Genomic DNA, 15,197 nt, shown 5'->3' on the forward strand with positions numbered 1-15,197 from the left:
CTCGGGGGATAAAATATGTTATTTTTTACTTGTAAAGGAACCAATCAATAAATAGATATCTTTGTGTTCTGCATCAATTTATAATAATCGCATTTTAATTACTCGTATTATTCACAGTGTTTTATTTAACTTTTATTGTATTTGCTGTATTAAACAAACACATCTTTAAAATATGAACATCCTATATAATTCATGCACACTCATTAATGGAGCACCTAGAAAAAAGTGAAATCGACTACTATTATGCATTACCTTTTCTAGACTCGACATATTACGTTGTGTTGCGTTACCGATTGCTAATAACATGTATTTTCTCAAAGGCACCATATGAGTTATGAGCATGCCTTCATAAAAAAGTTTCAAGTGGTTTTCTTTTCATTAGAGCAAACGCCGAGAAGTACTCACTTGATTGGCCTACTATATAATGTTCCTTCTGATCCCAACACTTCGATATAAAACAAAAGTATTAAGGTTCAAAGCAGTAACTTTGTGTCAAACATTTTAACTTATATTAGTATATAACCACTTACCGACTCTTTTATGTACTTAGTATTTACTTAAAAACACATCAATCACACGCAGAGTCAAGGGGGACGCAAACACCACCATGTCCGAACATGGACTAAAATTAGATTAATATTTTTTAGGGATATGTTGCAGAATGTGTGGTGGTGAGGGTTAGGAAGGGGAGGGGCTAGGAGGTTGACAGGTACACAATGTTATATTACATGCAATTTCAGCGAATAATAGCCTTTAAAGTACTAATATTTTTGTATTATTACAAAAGCTTAGAGTCTAGCGCAGTTTTTAAAGTTACTCAGAAACTTAGGTATTGCCTTTGTAGATTTTTAATTTAAAGTTGAAATTTCAAGTCTGACTCGCTCGAACTTTCTTCTCTGCATATAAGTCAAAACTTTTGTAGTTTCGATTTATGTTACGAAGCTGATTATTTTATGCGTAAAAGTACAATAAAAAAAAGAATTGCAAAAAATAATCCTTGAAAAACCTTCCAGAAATTAAAAACCAATCCTGTCAAAAATTCACTAAAATTCTTAAAAAAATCATAACTCGAAAACTACTCAAAATCGCGGAACATGCATGGGGGTGGTTGTGATTCCCTCAATATGAGGCACCTACATTTTACCTTTGGACGACACTTCTCCGGCCACTTGTATGATCCAAGTATACTGAAAGAGATCAGTTTGTATGATCTCAATACCAGAACGAGATCTCATGCACTGTTTTACGCACCCAGAAGCCGTACGAATTTCAGAATTCTTCCATTAATAGGGCAATTCGCTTGCTGAATACGTTTGGCAGAAATCAACTTTCTGTTCATTAACTTCTACCTTATATCCACGGTCTGCATTACGTGATGAGTTAAACTACTCGTATCGTCAAATAAATGAATAAACCGATTGTCAAAAAAAAAAAAACAAATACAAACAAACCAACAAACCATCACGCCGTTTCTCCGTAGGGGTAGGCAGAGAGGATAGAACGCCATAACACTCTATCTTGGCATACAGACCTCGCTTCCTCTACATTCATACATCTTCTCATGCACGCACGTCGATTATCCCTACTTTTGACATGTCCATCTTCAAGTATTTGATGGATTTGATCGTGCCATGTCTTTCTCGGTCTTCCTCGTTTTCTGCATCCATCAACATTTGTATCGTAGATCCTTTTAGCCGTTCTTTCGCTGTCCATTCGCTCTACATGTCTAAACCAACGCAGCACCCCTTTCTTGATTCTGTCAATAATGCATGTCTCAGCCTTACACACTTCACGGATCTCGACATTTGTGCGTAAACAAAATAATAATGAGATGGATATGTTCTCATTATCACTATGACTGCATCATCTGCATGGCATGTAATGTTAATGACCTTATCTCCCTTAGTAGATTCACTTTTTTTTTTTTTTTTCTTAAAAGCGTTTTTTTTATAAATTTATTCTGCTTTTGTAAGAAAAAGTTTTTGGGGTATATATTGTTGTGCTATATTTTGTTATACAGGTGCTAAACTTGATTTGTTTCTTTGTTGTTCTCAATATGTGATATTTTTTTATGTTCATATTATTTATGTCCCGAATTGAGTTGTTGTAACTCCTGGAATTGTAATTCAATGTATTATACTTGTAAAATACTTTGTGTAATATGATTTATAAATAAAAAAATAAAAAAATAATAATATCAATAAAATCAATAGAATATAAAGTACAAAAACACAATTGTTATATTTGTTAAAATATGTTATATAAATGAATTGTGTTGTGGTCCCGTTGCTAATGTTGCGGACTCACAAATCAGAGGTCTGAGGTTCGAACCCCACTCTACCCCAACTTACTTTCCATTTTCTAATAGTGAGTTATTTACAAATCGTTGAAAATGGTCACAAAATTGAAATATTTGGGTAAATAATAAGAACGCTAATATTTATTAAAGAGAGAAAAAAAAATAAGTAATTAGTTACAACAAAAGAATAGTTTTTACCAATATTAAATAATTGTATTATTATTGTCCTATAATATGTGTTCTTGTTGAATTGCCGAATAAGTAAATAAATAAAATCGTTTAATTAATCATTATTTCTCTTCAATCTTGCAGGAATTGAACTCGGTACCTAAGGCATGGTAGAAAAACGCATTTAACCAAGAGGCGGACGATTTCCCACTTGATTTCTTTGTTAGGAATTTTCACCTGAGAATATTAAAAAAATCAAAACTCGCCTCAAAAACACTCGTTCAGTTTTCTGGTTCTATTTCACACACATAACTGTATTCTTGGAGCCCAAACCGAAAGTCAGTATGACGTTGACGTTAGTTCTAACGTCATCATTTGCATTTGTATGCATTTATGAATCCTGCCTTGTTGCATTACATTCTAACAATGTCCAATAAGATTGGTGTCGGTTATTATTTTAGTATGAAATACATTGAATACGAAACTCAACGCGTATGTTTGTATTTCCATAACAAACCATGACTAAGTATCAAATCGTTCACCAAAAAATTGTGGTTAGGTCTGTCAGTAAAACTTATGTGGGTAGGTTTAATTTTATTTTTCACATTAACACTTTGAGTACCGGCCGAATACCCATAGAATTGACCCTGTGCCCGGCCCATTTTTGTGAAATTAAATTTCATGCTTTGTGAAGGGTCTCTTAAAAGTGTCATAATTATGAAAATACTTAATTAAAACATCTCATATTTATTTGAAACAATTTAATAAGTAATTTTTGTATGATAGTTTTGCCAACATTGGCCTTTATGGAGGGCCACATTGCAATGTTCGCACATGTACAGGGTCTCACTCCTTTTTTGTTATTTACATCCCGGAACCGTGTAAACAAACATGTGATTATGATAACCACGCGTTGTGTCTCGGTCCTGTGTTTTCACGTAGTTTACCAGTAGCGAAAAAGTACTAATAAAAGTCACTAGATGTCAATGAAATGCACTTTTTTAGACAGCTGGCAAACCACGTGAAAACACGGGACCGGGACACAGTGCATGGTTATATAATTGCGTGTTTACACGGCTCCAAGATACAAAGTCTTAAGACGATATGCGGTGTCGGAGAAAATAGATGAATAAGTATTTTAATATAGTTTTTCTGTCAGATGCCTCCTCGACATTGTGCGATAAAGACAATAACCCGTCGGGTAAGTCTTTTTCGTAAGTCTTTTTCGCACAGTATTCACACACAGGGAAAGCATATGTGAGAAAGTGACAAAAACACTGTATTCAAATACCCTGTTTTCAAATGTTCTTTTGACTCAACATTACTACATATTTTCAAATGACAATGTCACTTTAGTCACTAAACATTAGTCTAACAGACTAAGGAAATAAAATTTCAATACTTTTTCAAGTACCTAACGTATTATTTAGTATGTCCGGGCGGATTAAGAATACAGTTCTGTGTGTGAAATAGAATCAGAATCTTAGACGGGGGCTTTCGATTAGGTGCCTAATGTAAGGTAAAAATTCTGAATTAAGACATGAAATATTGGTTAAAAAGGTCGTTCTAAATAGCAAAATTTAATGTTCCTGTATTGGCACCTGAAGCATAAGGCTGATCACCTTACTTTCCTGTAATAGATGATCGCGATACGCTGCATTTGACTTAAAAATGCAGTGCCTTATGCCCCACCGGGTGTCAATAAGGGATTGATTTTTATGATAAAAATAGCTAGAACCATAATTTTACATTTTTCACTTCTTTTTACAATGTACAAAGGTTCTTTGTTTCAGATTCCGACTAGCTAAGGATTTCCTGTATTCAAGCAGGACTTTTTTTTGGTAGATGTGTTTTTTCATTAGATGATGCTTAAACAATTAAAACCACTACTAATATTAATAAAAATGGAAACATAAATATAAATCACAAAACAGATAAATATGTATTTTTTAAATAGATGTTGGTAAGATCATCACGTTTTTTTAAAGTTATTATATGGTAACAGTAATAGTATTTTTTTCGTGCGCAGTCGGAATTTTGTACGAAGGTTTAAAATATGTATATTTTGAATTACCCGAAAATGAGACGTTTTGCGCCCTGTAGACGGCACGTATCACGTTTTGGTTCCAAACTTTTGGCAATATTTAATAGAAGCGCAGTCGGCAGTCATAACGCGGGACGCCGAAATGACATAATGCCAACTGCGAGCCGTTTTGTATATTTTTACCTTAAATTATAAATGAAAACTTGTATTTCAATAAAATCGTAAAAATTCATTCTAAATATAGATTATACTTTAAACGTTATTCCCGACTTGTGAAAATACCCTACCATTTAATTCATACCACAGATCAAGCTGTCGGTACTCTACATAGTAAAACTTATACGGGTGTTAGAGTATGTCTTTTGTTTGTATTTTGCTTTGTGTTGGGATGTTTCGAATTGTAAGATCGACGCCATGCAGTGCATTTGATGTGTATAAAATGTAAATACTAAATACACATTCTCAACACTAACACACACGCCCAAAATACACACACATTCAATGTAATTTTGACACCTTACAAGTCATCTGTTCAATTATTTGACCAAATGTCAAAAATAATGCTATTTTTATAAATATCAATGATCTAATTGCACTGAAGTCGAGAAGGAGGTAAGTCCGTCTCGTTGTGAAGTGGTTGAATTGTTCGCCTATCATTATTAAGGCCCAGGGTTTGATTGGAGTTCAAACTGCCAGTAGGGTCGCAGTGAGTCACATCTTGCTGGAGGGTGTGATTCTATAAAATGCTGCGAACGCCCAGTTGCATTCCAGCGGCAACACTACTGACTAGTTTTACTTGTTAGCGTCTAATGGGATCACACTCATAACGGTGTGTACAGCAGATAACGAGAGGATGAAAGGCGAGTTTCTGGCGCCTCCAAACCAGAGCCAACCAGCTAAGAGAAGGTAACCCCGACAGAAAAATCCGCCAGAGAAGGCAACAGGAAACCATTCTGGTCATCTTTTCCCAGGAATCACTATGTCGAGTACATCAAAATGCAGTCGTCCTGGCTGCGAAATGTAAAATTAGCACAGGACAGGTACATATGCTTTCGCTGTAGTGATCGCCAACGTCAGCACTAGAAGAAGAATTTTGCATAGCGCATTTCGATTGTCTATTATATGAAGATAATGCTATCAACCCTACGTTTCCAGTCCAAAAACAATAAAATATTGCAGTAAAAAACCTTTAATATCAATAGTTCAGGTCCACTCTGCCAAAAACCGAACTTAGGACCTCTATGTTGCAATACATTAAGTGGGTCCAAGTGTTTGTAGACAAATATGGATTTCACTCCCCAGGGAGTAATCAAGATTGAGGAAAATACGTTTCCAAAAATAAATGTCTAGGCATTTATAAAGCCGATGATTTGTCGTTCGCTGGTTTAAGTGATCACTTTACGCAACATGTAACATTTCGCTGTTTTACTTCATAAAAGTCAACAAGTGAAAGAGTTGAGCAAATGTGGAGGTTAAAACATAAAAAAAAATAGATTTTCTACTGACATTTCTTGGTCATTGGTCTTGGTTACTAGGGCTTAAAACAGCAGAATACTGAGTTTTGAAAATAGGTGTCTCAGAAGAATCTTGGGCGTACGGTGGTTTGACTTTGTGCGGAATGAAGTAATAAGAGAACGGACGCAGCAAACTTCGGTGATAACTGTCATCAAGCGGAGGCAATACGATTGACTTGGCCATGTACTGCAGATGCCTCCTGAGGGCCTTAACCACGCTTGCCTACTTTACAAGGCATCAGGTTCTCGACGTCCTGGACGTCCACTGCTGCCTGTTCATCGGCAGTTTATGTCAGATGTTCGAGGCGAGAACATGACTTGGGAGGACGCCAAGGATTTGGCAGCCGACAGAGATGCATGGAGGCTCTTTGTGGATACCATATGCTCCAACTAGGGAGCGGACATAGAATGATGATGATTTCTTGGTGGAACTGCATTTTAATTATAATAATAAATTGTCACTGTCGCTGATAAATATTATAAATATAAGTGGAATAAAACTAATGGGATGTGTAATGTCACCGTGGTTATTCAACATATACATGGATAAATGTATGAAAGAATTGAAAAGTATGGAGGTGGGAGCGAAAATGAGTAATCTGACTGTCAGTTGCCTTCTGTACGCCGATGACGCAGTCCTCCTAGCTGACAGCGAAGAGGAACTGCAATCCTTGGTTACAAAGGTTTACGAAGTGTGCAAGGAGAGTGATTTGCTAATGAATGTGCAAAAGTCGAACGTCATGGTCTTTGAAAGAAATGTAACTATGACTAAATGTAAGATTGTAGTAAATGGAGATAGTTTGAAACAGGTCGAAGAATTTGTATATCTGGGTAGTATGTTTACTAGAGATGGAAATATGGACAAGAATATTGAAAGGAGGGTTAGTGCCGGTAACAGAGTTAATGGTGCCTTAAAGTCTGTCGTAGCAAATAAGTGTCTATCGCAAGAGGCTAAATTAGCAGTTCATAATGGAGTTCTGGTACCAACCCTAATGTATGGAAGCGAAGCATGGAGTTGGAAAAAAAGGGACGAAAGTAGACTGAATGCTGTTGAAATGCGATCCCTCAGGCGAATGTGCGGAAAAACAATGTATGATAGGTGCCCTAATGTCGAAATTAGAGCAGAATGCAAGGCTGAGTTAAGCATTATCGACAAAATGAAGAAAGGTCTTTTGCGATGGTTCGGTCATGTGGAGCGAATGAATGATGAAAGAACAGCTAAAAAGATTTATGATGCGAATGTGACTGGTTGTAGAAGTCGAGGAAGGCCGAGAAAGACATGGCATGATCAAGTACAACAAATTCTTGAAAGTGGTCATGTGAAAAGTCGGAATAATCGACGTGCGTGCATGAGAAGATGTATGAATGTGAAGGAAGCAAAGGAAGTGTGCCAGGACAGAGTGGTGTGGCGTTCTATCCTCTCTGCCTACCCGTCTGGGGAAATGGCGTGATGGTAAGTTAGTTAGTTAGTTAGGAATAAAACTATATTGGTATTTTTATTATTATAAATAGAAATAATGGTAAAATGTTGCAGAGTATGTAAGAGGGCACTTTAACCAGAGTTGTCCAGATGTTTATTAAAATAGGGTCAAAGCACCAGTAAATGACCAGCCCCCAGTTAATGACCATTGGTTAATAAAACACAATATAATAAGAATTGATACATGTGTCCAGTCAAAAAACTTTTAACGATAGAAACTATGACAAAAGCAGTAGGCGGACACATCTTTTGGTAAAAAACAAATCTATCAGTTATGAACTGTGAGTTGTCAAAAGGTAATAGTGCGTCTTCCCGTTATTGTTCTGAGATTGATAGTGTTTTTATAAGGAAAGGTGTGGTAAGTGTTTTATTTGATGCTATTTCTTATGCAATTCTTTGAATATATCCCTATTCTAATGTGTTGGGGTGTTTTATAATGTTATGAAAAAATAGCACTCTACGAAGAATACAGATTACCTATAATGACAGTTTTAGTGACATCGACATACTACATTGTAAATACCATATTTTTATCAGATCAGTTAAAGACATTTTAAATTTATCTCCTGCTTGACTTTTAACTTTTAATTTGATTTTTAATTATGTCTTTGAATTTTAACTTTTTAATTTAAATTCTTAATTTTAACTTTTAATTTAAACTTTTAACTTAATTTTAATTTAAACTTTTCATTTTAATTTTAACTTTTACTTTTAATTTTAAACATTTGATTTCAACTCTTAATTTATACTTACCTACATCTACTACCTGCATCAAATAATTTATTGTTGGTTGTGATTTTTTAATATTAAATTGAAATGTTCATGGAAGCAGAGAGAGAGGGAGGAAAGTAGAATAACTTTACAATGTCTTCTCCTTTTTATGAACTTTTTATGTTATATTTTTATTTTTACTTTTTTAGAATTAAATTATTTTTCCCCTCTCCTCCTGCATTCATTAGTGTGAAATCTGTAATTGGTCTTACTTTTTTAATTGTTCTTTTGTACCTTGTTTTATATAAAGCCTGTATGATTTTATTAATAAATAAATAAATGATGTAACTAAATCTAAGTATTATTTTTACTGGGGTAGTAGTGGTTATTCACTGGTGATTCTGCTATGTTATTAGAGTAACATTAATTATAATTGTAATACTCGTATTTCAATAGAAAAGTAATGATACTTAGAAAAATTAATGTGTTTTTTATTGTTTTCTTTTATTTTGTACGCTTAAATAATGAAATTTATACCAAAACATTTAAGTTTGTAAGTGAAAGTTATTGATGGAAGCAAGTTCATTGTAATTTATTATATAAATAAAAGACGGGTGATACTTTAATCCACAAATTTGGAATAGCACATACAATCATGGTCTAATAATAAAGATAATTTAAATTTTGCCAATCATTTAATAGAAAATAAACATTCCTTTAAATTAAAAAATAATGTAAAAATAATTCATATTGCACCTAAAGGCCATAAACTTGACAAACTAGAAACTCTCGAAATTAATCGATTAAAAAATAAACCCGACCTAGAATTACTTAATGATCAGATAACACACGTGCATTCTCCATTATTTTACCCCTGTGTAATATATTTTTACTAATGACCCTTTACCCTTTGTTTTTTGAAATCATAATTGACAAAAATCACACTCACGAAGGATAGGACACTAAAAATAAAATACTTGAACTCATTAAAATAGCAATATATCAACTCATTAGTTAACCCGAAAAAGTTTTGATAATGATCCTTAAGATAAAAATAACTTTATTTAATTTACTTTCATATGATTTTGAATTACCTATCCTTACCTCTGTTTTGTATAAATACATTGAACTCCTTAATAAAGATACCAGTCTCGAATATGTCGCGAAAGCGATGAAACCGGTCACTGGATATTCCAAATTTGTGGATTAAAGTATCACTCGTCTTTTATTTATATAAGAAATTTATACCTTTAATGTGGATTTCACTATAAGCTGAACCTTAAACGGTCATTCATTGGTGCTTTGACCCTGTATGTTTATGTAATAATATTTATTTTTGCATGCTTTCACGTTCCATTACTGTGTTGTATCCCAGCTTTAACACAAGGCTCTTGGCCTTATAGAGTAAGGGATACGTTGTTATTATTATGTAATGTGTGTATTTGTAAAAAAAATATACAAATATAAATTTATTGTATAATTTTTTTAAAAACAAAACCTCCCAATGACATGTAAGATTTTTAAATTACTAGACTTGGATAATTTATCTCCTGCTAAACTTTTAACTTTGACTTTAAATTTTATCTTTTAGTTTTCATTCATTAATTTTGATTTTGACTTTTAACTTCCAACTCTTAATGTTCACTTATTCATATGTACATCTACTCCCTGCATCTAATTCATTATTGTTGGTTGTGAATTTTTACTAACAAATGTAAATGTTCATGGAAGCAGAGAGAGAGGGGAGGAAAGTATACATGGAGCTATACAATGTCTTCTTCCTTTTATGTACTTTTTATATAATGTTTATATTTATATATATTTTAAAATCATATTATTTTTTCTCCTCTCTCCTGCAGTCGTAATAAATTAGTGTGAAATCTGTGATTGGTCTTACTTTCTTATTGTTTTTTTTTACCTTGTAAAGACTGAATGATTTCCTTAATAAATAAATAAATAAATGTTCCCTTCTCAAAAATATTTTTCCCCCTTTTTGTAATAAATTTCAATACTACATGTTGCACTTTTTTCAAAGGTTAAATATTTTTTTCAATACAATGCACACGCTATTGGTTTTATAACTGCATTTTATCTCAAATGCGTCGTATATCTCGTAATGAGAAAATTATGGAGTCACGATTTTCTGATAGTATTATTAGTTGGAACCTACCTAGGCAAGCTAAATGGAACATATAATATCAATGACCTTGTTTACTATTGCAAATGGACACAACTATTCAAAGTTTATAAATAGTTAGATATTTACCGATTAGATTTACTATATTTTTATTACATAATATTATTTTCTTCTAGTCACCAGTCACCTTCACAATAAAATATTGCTTGATATTTGTCGATAATTTTAGGAATGAGAAGAAAAAAAATGTACAAAATTGTATGTAAATGTTATTTTATTTATTTTATTTTACCCTATGTTATTTTATCATGCCGAGTGGATTTATATCATTAAAAAAATCATCAAGGTCATAAGCCCTGTAGATGCCTAGACTTCTATATTACCTTAATATAATAATAATATTATTTGGCTGATTTACATAGCGCCATTTTTGTAAAAAATCACCTCAAGGGCGCTTTACAATTGTATATATAAACTTATATTATAACTAAACTTAAGTGATACATTATATTTCCAGATTAAAAATTGAGGGTATAATAGTTCAAAGAAGTGGGATTTTAGTTGGGATCTGAACTGACTGGGACTGTCGATGATTCGTGAGTCTGAAGGCAATTGGTTCCAGGCAGAGGGGCCGGCGGCGGCAAAAGCACGATCTCCAAATCTAGTGTTTGGGGAGCGCCGGATTTCAACAAGTTTTCCTCTTCCTGAATCAAATGCTGACCTAAGAGTAGATTTTCTTTGACATGTATTTTCCCTTATACAAAGGTCCGATAGGTATTTTGGAGCCATTTCATAAAGGGATTTGAATACTGTCCAGCACAGCTTGTATTATATTCTCTCTGGACTTTTTAACCAGTGCAAATCTCGAACATGTTGCGAGATGTGAGAATATTTTTTTACTCCCGTAATAAGCCTTGCTGCTGCATTGAAAACAGCTTGAAGTTTATTAGTTTGATATTTTTGGAGATTTGCGTATATTCCATTACAGTAATCTAGACGCGAAACGACATAAGCATTTACAAGAGCTTTAGTTGCATCTATAGGAATATTTCTCCGCACGGATTTGATCTGTCAGAGATGGAAGAAACCAGCACTTACCGTTTTATTGACCTGAGAATGAAGAGAAAGATCTGAATCTAAATGAACACCCAGTAGTTTAACATTTGTACTAGGGGTAAGATCACAACCTGTGATTGAAATTGGAGATTGGTCTAAAAGGTGTTGTCGCTTTTTTGTCGCTGTCAATAGAAGCTCAGTTTTAGATGGATTGAGTTTGAGTCTGTTTGATGACATCCAGTTGCTGACGGTTTGGATGCATTGAGACACACGATTTTTTAAATTGTTTATATCTTGAGGAGAGCAGTAAAAATAGATTTGTTGGTCATCCGCATAACAGTGAGAAAGTAATCCCTCTAAAATTTTCTTCATCTCCGTTGTAATATGTTAATAGTTGAAAGAAGAAATAAATATAAAACAGTGGATTTTTAAAAAATATACATACTTATATAAAATGATTAATAATAAAAAGAAGCAAAACTAATAATTGAAAATATATATTTAATTTAAAATAACCAAAAAATTTGCTTTTGTAACGTTTCCATCGCAGTTTTTACATGATTTTTAAAGTAATATTATTTTACCATGGTGGTGTAGAGTGGGTCGATCCTATCGGTACCATTTAAACGCCTAACTAGAGCGACATTTTTTTACTAGCAATCATTTACAATCTTCAATATTAAAATTTAACTTTGGCGGTCTTGTGGTGTAAGGTGAAAAGCTGAGGCGCTTGATTCATGAACGGAGGGTTCCAGATTCGATTACCAAATCGAAAGTGTGATTTTTCTCAAGCCGTTGCATTGGGCTTCCTGACCTGTTGAGATGCCAAAAAATTGTGTTTCTACAATTTGGTTATTGATTAATGTTATCTTGGATAGGTATTGATTGATCTTATCTTTCGGCCTCGCGGTGTAATGGTCAGCGCATTTGCCTACCATGCAAGAGGTCTCGGGTTCGATTCCCGACATGGTTAATATGAAATATTTATTAAAAAGGGTGTTTTCACACTACACTATTGCATAGTTCCTGGACTGGTACTTGAAGCGTAAGACTGATCATTTTACCTTCATGTAACCAAAATGATCAAAATACGCTGCGATTGGTATACCAATGCAGTTCCCTATGCACCATTAGGTGCGGAAAGGGAATGATGATGATATACAGGTACTTGTTATGTTTAATGTTTCTTTACGAATAATTCAAAATTATTTATTTATTTATTTAATATATGACATACAATTAAGTTACCTTTATTTGAGTTTTTATTACAATACATATAAGTTTTGTATTTTTTAATTTAAATGCTGTTCCTCTCCAAAAAAGTCAAGCTATTGTGTTTGGAGGGGGACTTACATTGATTTAATAGTAGATATAAGTATTACAAGTACTTTATGTAAAAAAATGTCAAATTTTATTTCATTTTATTTCATTTTATTTCAGTTTATTTCATTTTATTTCATTTTATTTCATTTTATTTCATTTTATTTCATTTTATTTCATTTTATTTCATTTTATTTCATTTTATTTCATTTTATTTCATTTTATTTGGGATTTTGACAGCTAAAAAAAAGTTGAAAAAAATTAACCTCCATCCCTGTTGTAATTTGTTAATCTTAATGACTCTCGAGGGGGTGAAATCCAGTCTTTTGTCTACAAACATTTTGACAAACTCAAATATTGTAACTTAATAATTGTTTTTTTCTGTAACTATTATCTACGTTAGGAATTTGGAAAAACGAATGCGAAGTGTTTTTGTTGAGAAAGTTGGTACTTTTTTAGTATTACTTAATTGTTGTTCTTTTCATTACTTTTGATGGGTTAATTGTGTTATTATATGCTACTCCATACCCAATAATCTCATACTGAAGTAATGAGTGATCTGAAAAATAGTGCACTCTTAAAAATATATTTTAATTTGAGTTTTTCTGTACATACACGTCCATTAGTTCGTAATTTCACTTGTGTGCGTTTAAATTCATACATTCAAATAAAAGTTATTAAGTATCATTAACGATTTAAATTTAATTATAGTCCATGAACTGTGAACTAAATTTGCATTCCATGAACAAATGAATACTTCAATTGTAGTAAACACGCGACACGATACAAAAGAACAAAAATTGAATCGAAAATTATTGCGGTTCAATTTATTTGGAATTTATTTTAGTAATTAATTTATTATTAATACCGAAAAACGATTATTTAATTATTTTCAACATGTTTTGCAAATATTATATATTTACTTATAAACAGTTTATTACACGTTTTTTGAGACATAAGTCCCAACGCCGTGATACCAAAAGTCCTGTGTTGAGTTGGAACAAATAAATATTACTTAGAATCAGAGGCATGATAATATTTTTTTGAATTGATATATTATGATACATCAATACGGTAAACAGCAAACTCAAATATTTGGTGTACGTTTAGTAAAAAATACATATTTGGAAAATCATTAAAGAGTTTCCCACTCAAATCCCTCCCACTAAGGAAAATCCAGTCCTTAACTCCTTTCCTGAAAATAATTTTTGTCCTTGAGAGCTTAATACGTTCTTCCAAAATATTAAACACTCTTGGTGCGATAAATGAGAGATGTCTCTGAGCAGTCGTACGGGTTTTGGGTATGACATAATTCATGCTCTGGGAAAACTAAAAGAGGGAAAATTAATTTTGTCAGAGAAAAATTCGTACGGGTTTAGGGTATGACATAATTCTTGCTCTGGGAAAATCTCGTACTAACATTTTGCTGAGATCTCTCCTTATTGTTCGACCAGAAGTATGTAAGTGCTTCTTTTAGATACAGTTGTCTCATATCTAGCACCTTTATGAATTGGATCAACTGTTTCTTCTTATTGAATAACGGGTATGTTGGAGGGCGTCGGAAGATTGTTCTCAATAATGATTTTTGTGAAATTATGAGAGGTTTTAAGATGGATGCCGCACAACCCCCCCAGCCATCTATTCCATAGGTTGCAGTGGATTGAAATAGAGCAAACTGCACACTTCTGAGAGTGTCTATATCCAGAATGTCTCTAAGAGAGCAGAATACTATCTCTGTAACAATAATTTTATTCATTTATTTAAAAAAATCATCATCGTCTTTGATTATGTGTCTGCATTTAAGCATCATTTGTCATATTTGTTTTGCTATTATTTTTTTTTACAAGGGGACATTTTTTGAAGTAGATACTTTCTGGAACCTATTAACCTAAAAATATTTTCTTGGGTATGGATTTTAAGGACGAAAGAAGTAGGTACCCGCAAGTGTTCCTACTTCCTACTATTGTACACACTTAGAGTATTGATTATTTCAATACGGTTTCCCGTGTGATTTCACGTATCAGGTAACACCATTTAAAACTAACACTTTATGTAAAACCATTGCAATAAAAATTAGACATCCGTTATTTTTTTCCGAAAATAAGGTTTGAATGCCGAGCACGTTGTGTATATTTTTTTATCCGTCGCCACGAAAAATTAGGGATGGATGTATAGAAAATTAATTTGGAAGGAGGGTGAGTGCTGGGAACGGTGTGAACGTCGCACAGAAACCAACTTTGGTAAACAAATGTTTGTCACAGAAGGCGATATTAGCAGTTCACGATAAAGTTCTGGTACCGTCGTACCGACGCTAACAAGGATGATAGTATACAAATGTGTATTATAACTGTATACACGATAAGTGCACAAGTGTCGAGATCCATGCTGTACCTATGCAAAATTAAGACTAGCATTATTTTATAGGTGTTGATAAATCAAGAAAACTGTGCTTCGTTCGTTTGAAATGA

The sequence above is a fragment of the Micrasema longulum genome, unplaced genomic scaffold, assembly GCF_059751315.1.
Source record: "Micrasema longulum isolate JH-2025_06_02 unplaced genomic scaffold, ASM5975131v1 h1tg000849l, whole genome shotgun sequence".
In the NCBI taxonomy this organism is placed as follows: Eukaryota; Metazoa; Arthropoda; class Insecta; order Trichoptera; family Brachycentridae; genus Micrasema; species Micrasema longulum.